The sequence below is a fragment of the Chlorocebus sabaeus genome, chromosome 19 (assembly GCF_047675955.1).
Source record: "Chlorocebus sabaeus isolate Y175 chromosome 19, mChlSab1.0.hap1, whole genome shotgun sequence".
Lineage (NCBI taxonomy): Eukaryota > Metazoa > Chordata > Mammalia > Primates > Cercopithecidae > Chlorocebus > Chlorocebus sabaeus.
In genome coordinates, this window is record NC_132922.1 from 13,984,603 (window position 1) to 14,000,679 (window position 16,077).

Consider the following 16,077-nt stretch of genomic DNA (forward strand, 5'->3'; position numbering starts at 1 on the left):
GGTGTTTTGTGCGGGGACCAGGGGAAAAGGGGAGTTTCTCATCAAAACTGGTTCTGCCAGGGTTGGAGAAGCTGCAAAATGGATTCAACTACTGCCACAGGAAATAACTGCTGCTGCTAGGGTGAAGGGTGAAGAAGTATTCCTGTAGTAAGGCTCACTGGAGCAGCAAGCAGGCAGGAAGGTGCAAGTCCTCTCTCCCTCCAACCTCACATCTCACAGCTTCTGTCTAGCACTGAAGTTGACAGAGGGTACCAGGAACCAGCTGACATCACTGTGGCTGGGAAATACCAATTCCAGCATCACAACAAAGCAAAGTACAGAGGGATGAGTTTGGAGCTGGGAGACAATAACTTAAAAACTGGCATAGGCAGGTTTTTTTATATGGGCATAAAATAAGGAAATTGGCTGAGAGTGGGCTGGGAAGGGTTTGGGTTATCTAACAAAAAGATGAATTCTTGTGGCCACGTTTATCAGGAAATTCCCTAGTTTTCTCTGTTTATGAGAACTTTGACAGCCACTGAGTGACATCCTCCCAGAATTTAGAAGACAGGCCCTCACTCCAAGAGCTAAACTGTATAGTCATACAATGCAAAGACAGGCCAACCACCTCATGAAACAGTCATAAAATGACAACCTGAGAGCAAAAGTTTGCAAAAACATATGCAAAATACAGAGTTGATATCCTGAATAGCAACAGAGATATTATAACTAAATAAGAAAAATAGGAACATACTAATTAACAATAATTCACAAAGGAAGAAATGCAAAGGGCCAATACATGTAAAAAAAAAATTTAATCAAACAGGCGTATAGCATCACTGATGAGCCATCTCTGCGTCTCTGTGCTTGAGGCTTCAGAAACATCTTGTCCCTTTTGCAAGACTTTGAACTCATTCATCCCATATTACTTTTGTCGCTTTGGTATTCTTCGCCCCAACCCCTTCTTCCAACACACACACACACACACACACACAGACACACAGATCTTTAGAGGTTCTGTGATTCAGTCACGGGCACTCTAAGATTCTAATTACCCCATTTTGAAAGTTGTAAAATGTTAGAATCAGCAAGAGTTAATGTTGCTGCTCAAGGGTTCTGCTTTTCAAGCAGGAAGTGCACAAGCCCTAGGCCCAAATCGCCAACCATCCCAACTTGAGTTATTTGGGCCCAAGTGTACATTATTGAAATATCAAATGTGTGAACAAGTCCATCCTACTCTACAGGAAACCTGTTGATGAATTTTCATAGCACTACAGGAAGAGAATACAACTTGTAAAAGTCTACTTAACAGCCATAAGCATGTCTCATACACAGTTGCTGGATGGTTTACTGTTTCTAGGGGCAGTTTCATTCCTTGAAGAAGTTGTTAACAAGAGAGTATGCTGGAGGTTTCCATGTTTCCTCCAGATTCCAGCTGGCCTTTACTATGCCATGGCTGCCATTTCAAATTGCTTAGTTTCTTGTTAAAGCATCTTTTTAGGCGGTCTTTTCTTTATTTTAGTCTGTATTATTGATGGGTGCTGTGTGGCAGGCAGTACACAAAATATATTTCCTATTGTCACAAAAAGCGTGCAACAAAGGGAGGTATGAAGATAAGGAATCTTATCTCCTGATACTTGACTTTTCCATCCAATTATGTTTCTGAGAATCATCTATGTCATCATTGTGCTATAATCACTGTATAAACCTACTGTTCTCTGGACAGGTGTTTCGGTTGTTTACATTTGTTGAGATCTATTAACGAGGAGTGCTGCCACTATTATTAGACCATTTTACAGATGGGAAGACAGTCTCTTACCCAAGTTATCCAGCTAGGAAGTAGTGGAGCCAGAACCCATGTTTTTACCTCTAGGGCCTCATGGTCTCCCCTGCTTTCTTTCAACGTCTTCCTAGCAGCCTCTAAGTGGGTAGTTGTCTGTCTTTCTTTTATGGCATGAACTGCCCCTTCTCCACCCCCACTCCTATGCTCGACTGAACCTGTCCTTCCTCTCTTTGGTTGCATTCCTCATTCCCCCTAAGGACAAACCTCCAGCCCATGGTTATTGTAAGGTTATTCCCTGCACTTGTTTGCAGGGAAACAGAATATTAACCAGAACTTCAAAGGTGGAAAGTCCCAAAGTTTTCAGCCCGGGAAGAGAGCTCCAGGTCCCTCCAGCCGGCAATGCTAGGCTTGGACTCCTGCCTCACCCTTTCCTCTCCAAGGGGAGGCTCACCACAGCCTCATCCCACCCTGTCTTTCAGGAAAACCCCACTCCTACCACGTGACCAGCAGCACTCTCCTAGCATAACAAATCAAAATAATTAATTTATACAAAATGAAGTCAAAGCTCTGAAACCTGGAGAATAAGAATCTTTTATGAAAACCGATTTTTAAACTTGTAAACTATATGTTACCTTTAATGCCATATTTGATACATACAAAAGATTATGTGTAACATATATGTAAGCCATAAATATAATAAACAGCTGTGAACCCACTCCCCCACCCACTCAACCCCAAGTATTTCAACAAATTTCAGTACCTGTTACTGATACCTACCTATATCTTCCTCTCCTATGCCTTTGCTACCTCCCTCCCAGAAATAACCACTATCTTGAGTTTTGTGTCTGCTATTTCTGTTTACAGTTCTTGAGCTTTAAAAAATAGAATCCTATCTTCTGATAGTTGATTTTTCGTTCAATTACATTTCCAAGAATCATTCATGTGGTCATTGTGCTATAGTCACTGTCGGAACCTACTCTTCTCTGCACAGATGTTTGGGTTGCTTACATTTGTCAGGAGCTATTAGGAAGAGAGCTGTCATGAATGTTCTTGCTTATGTTCCAGGGTCCCGTGCAAGGTTCATTGCTGAGTCATATGATATGGGAATGTTCAACTTTACAAAATAATTGCAAACTGTCTTCCAGAGATTGAACCAATTTGCACTCCCCTTATGACTACTGAGTATCTTTTTATATAGTTATTGACCATTTGTTTTTTTTTCCTCTTTAGTGGAATATCTAATCATGGCTTTGCCCATTTTTTATATCATTGTCTGTATTTTTCTTATTAATATGTGGGAATTCTTGATATATTCTAGATACTAATCTTTTGTCAGTTACACGTCTTGCAAATACCTTCTAGTTTTTGGCTTATCTTTTCTCTTCCTTGTGTTTTCTTTTGTTTTTGTTTGTTTTCTTTGTTTTTTTTTTAAACAGGGTCTCTGTTGCCCAGGTTAGAAAGCCATGGTGCAGTTGTAGCTCACTGCCACCTCGAGCTCCTGGGCTCAAGTGATTCCACTGCCTCAGCTTCCTGAGTAGCTGGGACTACAGGCACATCAGCTAATTTTAAAATTTCTTTTATAGAGACAAGGTCTAGCTTTGTTCCCCGGGTTGGTTGCAAACTTCTGGCTTCAAGCAATCCTCCTACCTGGGCCTTCTCAAGTGCTAGGATTACAGGCTGAGCCACTGTGCCTCTTTTCTTGTGTCTTTTGATGAGAACATCTTAATGTAGTCAAATTTATTAATATTTATTTATTTTTGTTTTATTTATGAAGTTCTTCTCTACCCCAAGATTTGGTAGATAGCATCCTATGTATCTTTTCAAAATATTACTTTTCCCTCTTACAGTTTAATGCATAACATTGCCTTTTGGAATGGTTTAAGTTAGGGATCCAATCTCATTTGTTTTGTGTTCCATATGGTCTAGCAATTGCCCAAACACCATTATTTGATTTTACTTCTCTTCCCCCCACTAATATGCAAATCTATCTTTTTGTTTTTTTTGAGAGAGTCTCACTCTGTCACCCAGGTTTGAGTGCAGTGGCGTGATTTGGGTTCACTGCAACCTCTACTTCCTGGATTCAAGTGATTCTCCTGCCTCAGCCTCTTGAGTAGCTGGGATTACAGGTGCATGCCACCACACCTGACTAATTTTTATATTTTTAATAGACACTGGGTTTCACCATGTTGGTCAGGCTGGCCTCAAACTCTTGACCTTATGATTTGCCCGCCTCGGCCTGCCAAAGTTCTGGGTTTACAGGGGTGAACCACTGTGCCCAGTCAAATCTACTTCTATTACATATCAAGTACTTCTGGGCTCTCTATTCTGTTCCATTGTTGAATTATCAGTCCCTGGGACTATATTACATTGTTTTCATTTCCGTTGCTTTAGAATAATTCTTACTATTCTAGAGGTCATCTCCCATCACTTTATACATCTCCAGGAGTAACTTGGCTATTTCAAGTCCTTTGCTCTTCTATATAAAGGTTAGAATAAGTTTATGAAATTATATACAAGAAATAAAACAAAAAGAAGAAATAAATCGTTGGGATGTTTTTCTGTTTGCATCAAACCTATGGATAGCTATAGATCAGTTGGGAGAACTGGTAGCTGTACAGTATTAGCCTCCTATTCATGAACATGGGTAGTCTCTCCATTTATTTCAGTTTTCTTGAATATTTCAGTTATGTTTTAACATTTTACACATACAGGTGTTGAATACCTTTAGTTAGATTTATTTCCAAGTACCTTAAGTTCGTACTGATGTCGTAAATGGCATCTCTTTCAAGAATTCTTTTCAAATTATTTATCGTTGCTGTATGGAAAGACAATCAATCTTCAGTATTAGCATAATCAGCCACATAGTGAAGCTCTATTATCACAGTGAATGATTTGCCTATCCATTCTATTGAGTTTTCAATGTAGACAATTATAGCAAATGTGAATAATGACAGATGTGCTTTTGCCTTCCAATTCTTATGCTTTTATTTCTTCTTAATGCCACGCTGGGTGGCTGGGGCCTCCAGTGTCCGTAGACGAGTGATGGTGGACATTCTTGCCTTTCTACCGTGTAAAGGAACTACTGCTGTATTTGAATGTGCTCCTACTAAATGTTACAATGATGTTTGCTGCAGGTTTTCTTGAAGACAGCCTTTATTAAATGAAAGACATCACTTTTATTCCCAGTATACTAAGAGGTGTGTGGGTATGTGCACGTGTGTTTAATTTAAATTCATGAATAGGTCTTGAATTGTATCAAATTATTTTTCCCACATGTGTTGAGATGATCATATAGTTTTTCTCCTTTATTCTCTTATGTGGTGGGTGAATTTTATATATGTGTATATATATATATATATTTTTTTTTTTTTTTTAAACAGAGTTTTGCTCTGTTGGGCAGGCTGGAGTGCAGTGCTGCGATCTCGGCTCACTGCAAGCTCCGCCTCCTGGGTTCACACCATTCTCCTGCCTCAGCCTCCTAAGTAGCTTGGACTACAGGCACCCGCCACCACACTTGGCAAATTTTTTGTATTTTTAGGAGAGACGGGGTTTCACCGTGTTAGCCAGGATGGTCTCCATCTCCTGACCTTGTGATTCACCCACCTCGGCCTCCCAAAGTGCTGGGATTGCAGGCGTGAGCCACCACACCCAGTGTGAATAATATTTATACACGTTTAGATGCAAAGCTTTCCTTGTATATCTGGGTTAAACCTAATGTAGGCATTTATATTATCTTTGTACGTATGTCTGTTTCCTGCTGGATTTAGTTTGCTGAAGTTTCTATCTATTTTCATATGTGTGATTGGTTTATAATTTTTACTACTTGTACTGCTTTTGTCTATTTGGGAATTGCTGTGGTCTGAATGTGTCCCCTAAAATCCATGTGTTGCAAACTTAATTTCCAGTGTCACAGTATTGGAATGTGGAAGCTTTTGGGAAGTGTTTAATGGATTAATGCTGTTATAAAAAGACTTTGCAGGAATGGATTTACTCTTTTCCCTTTCTGCTCTTCTGCCATGTGAAGACATAGTGTTCCTCCCCTCTAGAGGATGCAGCACTCAAGATGCCATGTTGGAAGTAGGGAAACTGGACCCTGACCTACCGGTGCCTTGACCTTGGACTTCCCAGCCTCCAGAACTGTGAGAAATATATTTCTGTTCTTTATAAATTATCCAATCAGTGGTATTCTGCTATAGAAGCACAAAACAGACTAAGACAGGCATCAAGATTATTCTGGCTGCATAGAAGAGTTGGGAAATATTCTATCTTCTATTTTCTGGAATTTTTTTGTAATATTAGCATAATCTGCTATTTTAATGTTAGGCAGAACTTGCCCATAAAACCATATGTGCCTAGGGAGGCAACATTTCAGCTTCAATTTATTTAATAGTTAAAGGAAAATTCAGTCTATCGGTTCTCTTGATTTTTTAAACCAAATTATACTATTCTAAGTATTTGTTCAATCTAAATTTTAAAATCTAGAATATTAAACTTTTGATGAAATTCTCAGTGTCTTTTAAGCCTCTGTTTCATCTATGATTATGGTTCATTTACATTCCTAATACTATTTTTTCTTCTTTCTTTTTATCTTCATCAGTTTTACCACAGTCTTTCCTAAGAACCCAATTTTGGCTTTGTTGACCTTTTCTATTGTGTTTGTTGTTGTTGTTGGTGGTGGTGGTGGTGGTGGTGATGTTGAGTTCTGGCCTTATCTTTATAAGTCTTTGTTTCCCTCCTTGAGCTAATTCTATTGTTTTCTTGTTTGTCTGTTTTTGTTTATTTACTTCTGATTTTGGAAGTTTAGCTTGTTAATTTTCAGCCATTCTTTTATGTACTTTCTGTGTTGTTATATTTGACCACTAAAAGTGTTTTTTTAAGCCTGTATATGCAAAGTGACCCGCAAACATAGGAGCCAGGACACAGAAGAAGGAAGCAGACAAATCCAGCTTGTGATAGGGTGGTTTTATTTGGGACTGAAGCATGGTCTTGGGCAGCTGTACGACAGGTATATCTCTACAGTATTATCCCCTAGACCCAGGGATTGTACACCCTAAAAAGAAAGGGTATGCATGCTTAATTTGATCAAAAGGCAGGATTTATGGTAGGCATATGTGCTTACACAAAGAACAACAGATGAAATGGAAATCTTAGGGGCATTTCAGGAACCGGTGTTAATCAGAAGTCAACATGGAGGCTTAGCTTCCTAGATGGAGTCACTTTAGCCTCCACACTGTGACTCCTACATCTCTATTTCCCTCGCTGTTTATTTTGGGAAGTGTCTATCTGCTGCCCTAATGTGTCCCCTCCGGAGAATGCTGCAGATGCTGGAGCAGCGAGCAGCAGCCTCCTTTTCCTGGGGTTACTGTTCTCATTTACTTTCTTTTAACCTTCTAGTGCAGTGAAAACTACCATCATCTCTTGAACAAACTTTCTCTTTATTTCATGGGGCTATAAGGAAGAAATAAAATGCTGTATCACTACACGCCACAGGTGTTTGGCCTTATACCTGATGACTCATGATGTTCTGTGGAGGTGGTTTTACCCGACATAAACAGGATGTTGCACTCTGAGAAGCCTCACCTTTGGTATCTGTTGATTTTGATTCATTCCCTTAGCTTGTCTAGTCTCTACAACTGAAGGATATGAAAGACAAATGAATCTGCATGAAATGTGCAAGGATACTTTAAAGGAAAAAGAAAAAAGAAAAAAAGTGTTTTTTTTAAAGTCCTCACATGGCCAAGCATAGTGGTTCACGCCTGTAATCCCAGCACGTTGGGAGGCCGAGGCGGGCAGATCACTTGAGGTCAGGAGTTCAAGACAACCCTGATCAACATGGTGAAACCCCGTCTCCACTAAGAATACAAAAATTAGCCAGGCGTTGTGGCGCATGCCTATAATCCCAGCTACTCGGGAGGCTGAGGCAGGAGAATCGCTTGAACCCGGGAGGCAGAGGTTGCAGCGAGCCGAGATTGTGCCACTGCACTCCAGCCTGGGCGACAGAGCAAGACTCAAAAAAAAAAAAAAACCCCAAAAAACAAACAAACAAAAGCATAAAATTCTCACATGTTTAGAAATTTTAAAACGCACTTCTAAGTAACTGATAGCTCAAATCAAATCCTAATTGAATTTAAGGGATAGTTACAATCAAATGACAATGGGGCATATGAAAACTTGTGGCATATACAAAGTGACATTTTTTAGAAATTTGAACCATTTGACCCTCCTTGTGCCATTGAGCCAATCGGTGGAGAAAGAGGTCACTGTATTGGCTAGAGCAATTGATCCGTTATCAAGAGGGAAACTAGGTTGCTGCTACAGAAAGGAGGTAGAGAGGCTGGGTACGGTGGCTCATGCCTGTAGTCCCAACACTTTGGGAGGCCAAGGCGAGTGGATCACCTGAGGTCAGGAGTTCAAGACCAGCCTGGCTAACATGGTGAAACCCCATCTCCACTAAAAATACAAAAAAAAAAAAAAAAAAAATTAGCTGGGTGTGGTGGTGAGTGCCTGTAATCCCAGCTACTTGGGAGACTGAGGCAGGAGAATCACTTGAACCCGGGAGGCGGAGATTGTAGTGAGCTGAAATTGCGCCACTGCACTCAAGCCTGGGCAACAAGAGCGAAACTCCACTCAACAAAGAAAAAAGAAAAAAGAAAGGAGATAGGAAGGACTATGTGTGGTCCCACTGTGATTCACATAGATGCCTCTTAGTATTTTCTTACCCAATAGTCCTGGTCAATGGAATACTGAGGCAATCTGATAAAGACAAGACTAACGAGAACTCAGATCCCACAGGAATGAAGTCTTCAGTCACTTCACCACATAAAGACCCTTATTTAACCCATGTACTGGCAGAGGAAAGAGGAACATGAAATGAACACTGGGAACAGGTAGCTCAAAATACCAACTTTGGATATATAAAGAATACCTGTAGCAGCTAACACTGCAGGTTTCAGGTGAGAATATGTCTGTATGGACATGACCCTAAAATGCCAAAATAGCTGATGGGAATTCCTGTGTCCCCTGTCTTGGGAACATGGAGTTTTCACTTGGCTGAAGAATAAGTGTATATAATGAGGGGAAAAACGGGTGGAGGGTGCCAGAGATCTTCATTTTTCCCCACTCACATTTACACTGTGCTCTCTTCTGCCCTGCTCTCTACCTTGGGAAGCTAACCTGTGTGGATTATAACAGCGTGGCCCTAGGGCTTCCAGTTTTGTTTGGCAGTTGGGAACCCCTCCCCTGATATCAGGATGGGGAAGGAGGGCGGGGTATTTCTTCCTCTTCTCCCCTTCCAGCAGGGTTACTTCGGGTCAATCTCACCCACCAGCCAGAGATCACCAGTCCTTCTAAGGAGACCATGTCTACACAATCCCCTCCTTCCAGGTTTTGTAGACACCCCTTCCCTGTATTCCTTTGGGTCCAGGAATGTAACAGGTCTGCGGTCCTATCCGTGGGATATTGAACTATTCCTTGAGGTTTTCCCACGTGCTGCCTAGTCTTTGTAAATAGTCCCTTCATGAAACGCACCTTGAATTATCGTAACTTGAGGATGCCAGATTTTTCCTCCTGGACATCTCATGATGTACCAGGAACGGGGTCCTCAAGCCAAGAAGCACACTGCAGTCGATTGCCTTTTTGATGACTTCTTCCAGTGTCCTATTGCATTAGATGCCTATTTGAGAAGTCTGTTTCTAATTGGGTAATTTTCTATTATCTCCTGCTCACCATTAATGGCGAATTGTTCAAGGCCCGTAATTAACTAATTAAATATTCACCATATTTTTAATGGGAATGTTTTATTCTGTGTTAATTGTGTCGTCATTATCATCACAGTTACCCTCAACCCTTATCCGTATTTGTCAGTAACTTCCCCACTACGCAAAGAATGAACAATAGCTGAATCACAGTGTTCAACATTTCTCTGGTATTGGTTTTTCTTAGTTATTTCCACTTTTAGCTGATAAACATTTTGTGCAAGAATGAAGTCTTACATCATCATTTTCTCAAAAGTCACAAAAAATTCTCCAAAGCCTTTTTGTACAGACTTGTTTGCAAGCATCAGTATAGTCAGAATCTGTGTCAAACGTGCTAATGTCTAATCAACATTATTCCAAACACTGTCAATTGTGTAGACATTCTAACACTGGACTCTTTCGGGAGTCATGGATTCTGTGACTGTAGCAAGAACACAGCCTGAAAAAAAGTGTTTACCCTTCCTCTAAACTTCTTTGCACTCAGGCTAAAATGCACGTATCCCCCTAGGGGAAATAAAAGGCGAAACTGCTTTTCCACAAGATGTTTAGGAAGGAGGTATGCATAGCAGTTTCCCAGGAATGATAACATCTAACAGTTGTTTCTTCCAAGCCAGAATCCTTGCAATGAGTCTGTACCACTGGTAGAAAAAGGTTGTTAATCAGTCAGAAAATATTTCTGTGGTTACTCATGGTGTCTAGTATGTGTACTGACAGACAGTAAATTGGATACATCCTACAAAGATGGTGGATGTTGGCTTTTTCCAGTTACTTGCAAATGTATCCAGTGTGTTCCTGTAGCACATGGTGCGCCAAGAACAGTCAACAGGGTGTAAGTAATTGGTGGGTCCTCATCAGTCATTCTGCAGAGCAGACTGATGCCCACAGCCAAGGTTTTCATCAGATAGCATTACTTAACAAACCCACCCACGCAATTTTCATCAGCTTCATTATCAGCAAAAGCTTTTCACTTCTGATTTTGACACGTTCTTACTTCAGTTATACATAAAATCAAAAGTCATCCCCCCCAAAGCATCAAAAAATAAGGGAATAGCAGAGACATATGGCTGGTAAGCGTAACTATTCCATTCAGGGGCAAGGAGTGCTACCAAGTGAGTTTGAGTGCCAAGTTTACACAAAAGTAGATTGTGAATCTGTGTAGACGTCCCAGCTGTCTTCTGGTTAGTGGTTTCCAGGACTATCTTTTTTCATACTTTTTTTTACTTTCAATGTTTCCATAACCTTTTATTGTATGTGTGTCTCTTATATATATGACACTTACATAGATTTAGATTTTTAAAAATTCAATCTGACGGTCTTTTTTTCTTTCCTTTTTAATTTTTTTTCTGACAGTGTCTCGCTCTGTCGCTTAGGTTGGAGTGCAGTGGTGCGATCTTAACTCACTGCAACCTACGGTTCAAGGGATTCTTCTGCCTCAGCCTCCAGAGTAGCTGGGATTACAGGCATGCACCACCTCACCCAGCTAATTTTTTGTATTTTTAGTGGAGATGGGGTTTCTCCATATTGGCCAGGCTGGTGTCAAACTCCTGACCTAGTGATCTGCCAGCCTCAGCCTCCCAAAGTACTGGGATTACAGGTGTGAGCCACTGTGCACAGCCCTGACAGTCTTTTAACTCATGCATGGAATCCATCTATGTTTATGGTATCAGAATTATTGATAAATTTGGACTTTTCACCAACTCACCTTTTGAATTATGTACGTGTGTATACACACACACACACACACACATAGATGCATTCATACCTTCTTTCTTTTACAAATCTGAAAATTTGCCTGCTCATTCTTTTTTACTTATTTATCTTTATGATTACATTCTTGATTTCTTTAAATATTTCAGTCACATAATTCAATAATCTATAGTCCCTGGGGCTGTAAAGCTATTGTTTATTGCCTCTGCCTGTTCTCACTCACAGAGATTTGGTGATCTTTGACTATGAGCCTTTTGCTTGATGTTAATCAGGGTGACTCCTGTCAGCCTAAGCTGGAAATGCGTTACTCCAGAAGAGACTCTCTTCTTCTGCTTGAAGCCAGGAATGCCACTGTCTCAGGATTGCCTCAGCTCTCACATCTAGGGCCTTGGCCTGGCACAGAAGCCCCGGCTCAGCCTCCCTACCTCATGGCCTCCCCATGGTTCTGCGTTCTGGACTGCCTCTGCTCTCCAGAAAACAGCACCCCAACTGCTCTGTATTCTGGTTTCAACACCTATCATGGTTTTTTTGGTGGGGAGTGGAAGAATCATTGGAGAACTCCTTTACTTCTTGTAAGGCTCATAATTCCTCAAAGACTGTGTCTTAGCTGAGGTCTGGTTGTTTTGAGGCAGAACATTTTCTTGGTGAATGTGGTCAGGCAACAAACTAGAAGCCAAATAACTGGGTTTGGGAGATCACACCTTGCAAGGTCTTTTACTTTTTTCTTAAATGGATGTTTTCTAGTGCACCGTTATGGTTCGAACTGTATTCTCTCCCAAAAGATATGTTGAATTTCTAACCCCAGTATCTCAGAATGTGATCTTACATGAGATAGAGTCTTAGCTGGGTGCAGTGACTCACACCTATAATCCCAGCACTTTGGGAGGCTTGGGCATGCGGATCACCTGAGGTTGGGAGTTCAAGACCAGCCTGACCAACATGGAGAAACCCCATCTCTACTAAAAATACAAAATTAACTGGGTGTGGTGGTTCACGCCTGTAATCCCAGCTATTCAGGAGGCTGAGGCAGGGGAATCGCTGGAACCAGGGAGGTGGAGGTTGCGGTGAACCGAGATCACACCATTGCACTCCAGCCTGGGCAAAAAGAGTGAAACTCTTGTTGTGAACTTCCTTTAATATTTTTTTGTAAGGCAAGTCTGCTTAACAATGAATATTCTTAGTTTTTGCTTATTTTGGAATGTTTTAATTTCACCTTCATTTTCGAATGATAGATTTGTTTTATGTAAGATTCTTGGTTGACAGGAAATCAGCTGTTAGTCTTAATGTAGTTCCCTTTTATGTGGTGAGTCATTTTTCTTTTTCTGCTTTCAAGATTTTCTCTTTATGTTTGGCTTTCAACATTTTGACTATGATGTGTTTAAGTGTGGCTTTCTTTGTATTTTACTACTTGGAGTTTGTTGAGCTTTTTGGATATGTAGATTGGTGGTTTTTTAAAAAATAAAAATTGGAAAGTTTCCAATCATTATTTCTTTTCATCCTTTTTCTGTCTCTTTCTCTCCTCTCTTTCTGGTAATCTCATTATGCATATGTTGGTGCACTTAGTGGTTTCCACATTTCTCTGATGCTCTTCTCATTTTTCTTCACTCCTTTTTCTTTCTTTCTCTTTCTTTCTTTCTTTCTCTCTCTCTCTTTCTTTCTTTCTTTCTCTCTCTCTCTTTCTTTCTTTCTTTCTTTCTTTCTTTCTTTCTTTCTTTCTTTCTTTCTTAGATTGCATCATCTCTATTGATCTATCTCTCAGTTTGCTTATACTTTCTCTGCTAACATTCTTTTGCCAACTTGAATCTAATGCTGAGCCTTTCTAGTGGACTTTTCATTTCAGTTATTGTTCTTTTCAACTCTAGAATTTCAATTTGGTTCTCTTTTTAAAAACCGTTTATGTCTTTGTATTGATATTCTCTGTTTGAAAAGTCATTGTTACAATACTTTCTTTTAATTCTTTAAACCTGGTTTCCTTTAGTTCTTCAAACATATTCCTAATATAAAGTCATTGTTTGCTACGTCCAGGATCTGAATCCTCCCCTCAAAGGCAATTTCTTTAGCTTCCATTGCCTACTTTTATTTGCCTCCTATGTATGGATTACACTTTGCTGTTTCTTTGCAATTCTCATAATTTTTTGTTAAGAACCATTTTGTCTGTTCTTGCACTGCTATAAAGAAATACTGGCTGGGTGCAGTGGTTCACGGCTGTAATCCCAGCACTTTGGGAAGCCGAGGCAGGTGGATCACCTGAGGTCAGGAGTTTGAGACTAGCCTGGGCAATATGGCAAAACCCCATCTCTACCACAAGTACAAAACTTAGCTGGGTGAAGTGGTGGGCGCCTGTAATCCCAGCTACTCAGGAGGCTGAGGCAGGAGAATCGCTTGAACCTGGGAGGCAGAGGTTGCAGTGAGCTGAGATCGTGCCAGTGTACTCCAGCCTGGACAACAAGAGCAAGACTCAGTCTCAAAAAAAAAAAAAAGAAAAGAAAAAGAAACAAACATACAAACAACAACCTGAGACTGCATAATTTATAAGGAAAACAGGTTTAGTTAGCTCTTGGTTCTATAGGCTATACAGGAAGCCTAGTGGCTTCTGCTTCTGAGAAGGCCTCAGGAAATCTTAGAATCATGGTGGAAGATGAAGGGGAAGCAGGCAAGTTTTATATGGCAAGAACAGGGGGAAGAAAGAGAGAAAGAGGAGGTGCCACATACTTTTAAATGGCCAGATCTCACTCACTCTTACAAGAAAAGCACGGAGGGAGTTGTGCTAAACTATTGATGAGAATCCACCCCCATGATCCAAACACCTCCCATAAGGGTCCACTTTCAACCTGGGGATTATAATTCGACTTTAGATTTGGCCAGGGACACAGATCCAAACCATATCAGGAACTGAACATTTTAGATAATATTTTGTAGCAACTCTAGATACTGCTCTCCTATTCCTTCCAGGGCTTAATGTTGTTGTTATTTGGTTTGTCATCTATTTACTTGTTTAGTGACTTCACTGAACTAATTTTGTGAGGTCTGCTTCCCCTACAATGTGCAGCTTATGATGCCTCTGCTCATATTTTTTTCCTCTTGTTTTTTTTTTCTTTCCCTCTTATCCTGGCTTCCTAGAGGTTGCACTTGGGTCTGCATAAACCACCTATTGATGAAAAGTTGTGCTTAAGCCCCTTCAATTAGATTGGTTTCACCCTTTACTTTCAGCTGTGAATGTGGTTTGGAAACATCTTTCACAGCTCAGGGTTCAAGCTTGCCCCGTGTTCAGTCAGGAACTGATAGCCCAGCATTTCTTTCTCCAGTCACTCCTGGGAGTGATCAGCCTGGGCATGCGTGCGGTCTTCCAGACCACCAGGAAATGAATGCAATTTTATTTTTAACGCTGGCTTCCTAAGAATCCCCTCTGAGTCAGATTAGCTTATTGTTCAGCCATTGCTTGGTCAGAGGTTAGGCTTCAGCCTCTTGAGCTAGTGTTTTTTGCTGATGGATCTGTATGTGGTTTAGGGAATGATTTCGAGTATGCCACACTTTCCACTCCGATGTCTGCTGTGTGAGTGCAGCCTGGCACGGGAGCACAATATTCTGTGTCCTCAGGGATGACTATAGTCCTAGAACCACTATTCTTGGTTATTTCTTTACCTGGTTCTCTGTTCAATGTCTGGCCTTACATTTCACTTGATGGCATTAGTATCTAGTCCCTCCTTAATTGCTGGCCACCAAGTTTTCCATTATTTTTGCCAACTTCTTCGCCATGCTTTCCAAATAAAGTTAGTTCCCTCATGAAAAGCTGTGGAATTATCCATCCTTAAGGCCTGACTCTCTCCCTGGGCAGAACCTCTGCAGCACTGCACCAGATCTGGGGATAGGGACATCAGCCTGCTTCTCCAGGAGTGACATCCTGCTCTGTGAGTGGGCACTGGAGTGGAGTACGGTATCCCTTGATCTCAGGTTGCCCCTCTTAGCATGGAACCCCTGCCCTACCAGGGGGTTAAGGTCCAGCATTCCTAGCCTGCTATGCCTATTCCAGAGCCCTTGCCCTAGAAGGGGGAGCTGAGTGAGTAAAGGGAGTGTCATGGGTTGAAGCGTTATACTGGAATTAAAAATGACATGCTGAAGTCCTAACGCCTAGTACTCCAGAATGTGACCTTATTTGGAAAGAGGAGGTTTGTAGAGGTAATCAAGGCAAAACGAGATCACTAGGATGGGCCCCTAGTCCAAGATGACTTGTGTCCTTATACAAGGGAGAATTTGGATGCAGAGACAGACATGCACAGAGGGAAGACAGTGTAAATACACACAGGGAGAATGCCATGTGAAGACAGAGCGATCCACCAACGAGTTAAGGAGCACCAAACATTGCTGGCAAACCACCAGAGCTAAGAAAAGCCAAGGAAGGATTTCCCTTCATATTTCATAGGGAGCATGTCCTCCTGTGGAGGACACCTAGCATTCAGAACTGTGAGACGATCGATTTCTGTTGCTTAAGCTCAATTTCCTGGTTTGTTTTTTTTTTTTTTTTTTTTTTTTTGAGACAGAGTCTCGCTCTGTCACCTAGGTTGGAGTGCAGTGGCGCAATCTCCACTCACTGCAAGCTCCGCCTCCCGGGTTCATGCCATTCTCCTGCCTCAGCCTCCCATGTAGCTGGGACTACAGGCACTCGCCACCGCGCCTGGCTAATTTTTGTATTTTTAGTAGAGACGGGGTTTCACTGCGTTAGCCAGGATGGTCTCGATCTCCTGACCTCATGATCCACCCGTCTCGGCCTCCCAAATTTCCTGGTACTTTCTATGGGAACTGTAGGAAACTCAGTCCTCTCTACTATAATGGCCTGGAATAGTGATTCTACAACAT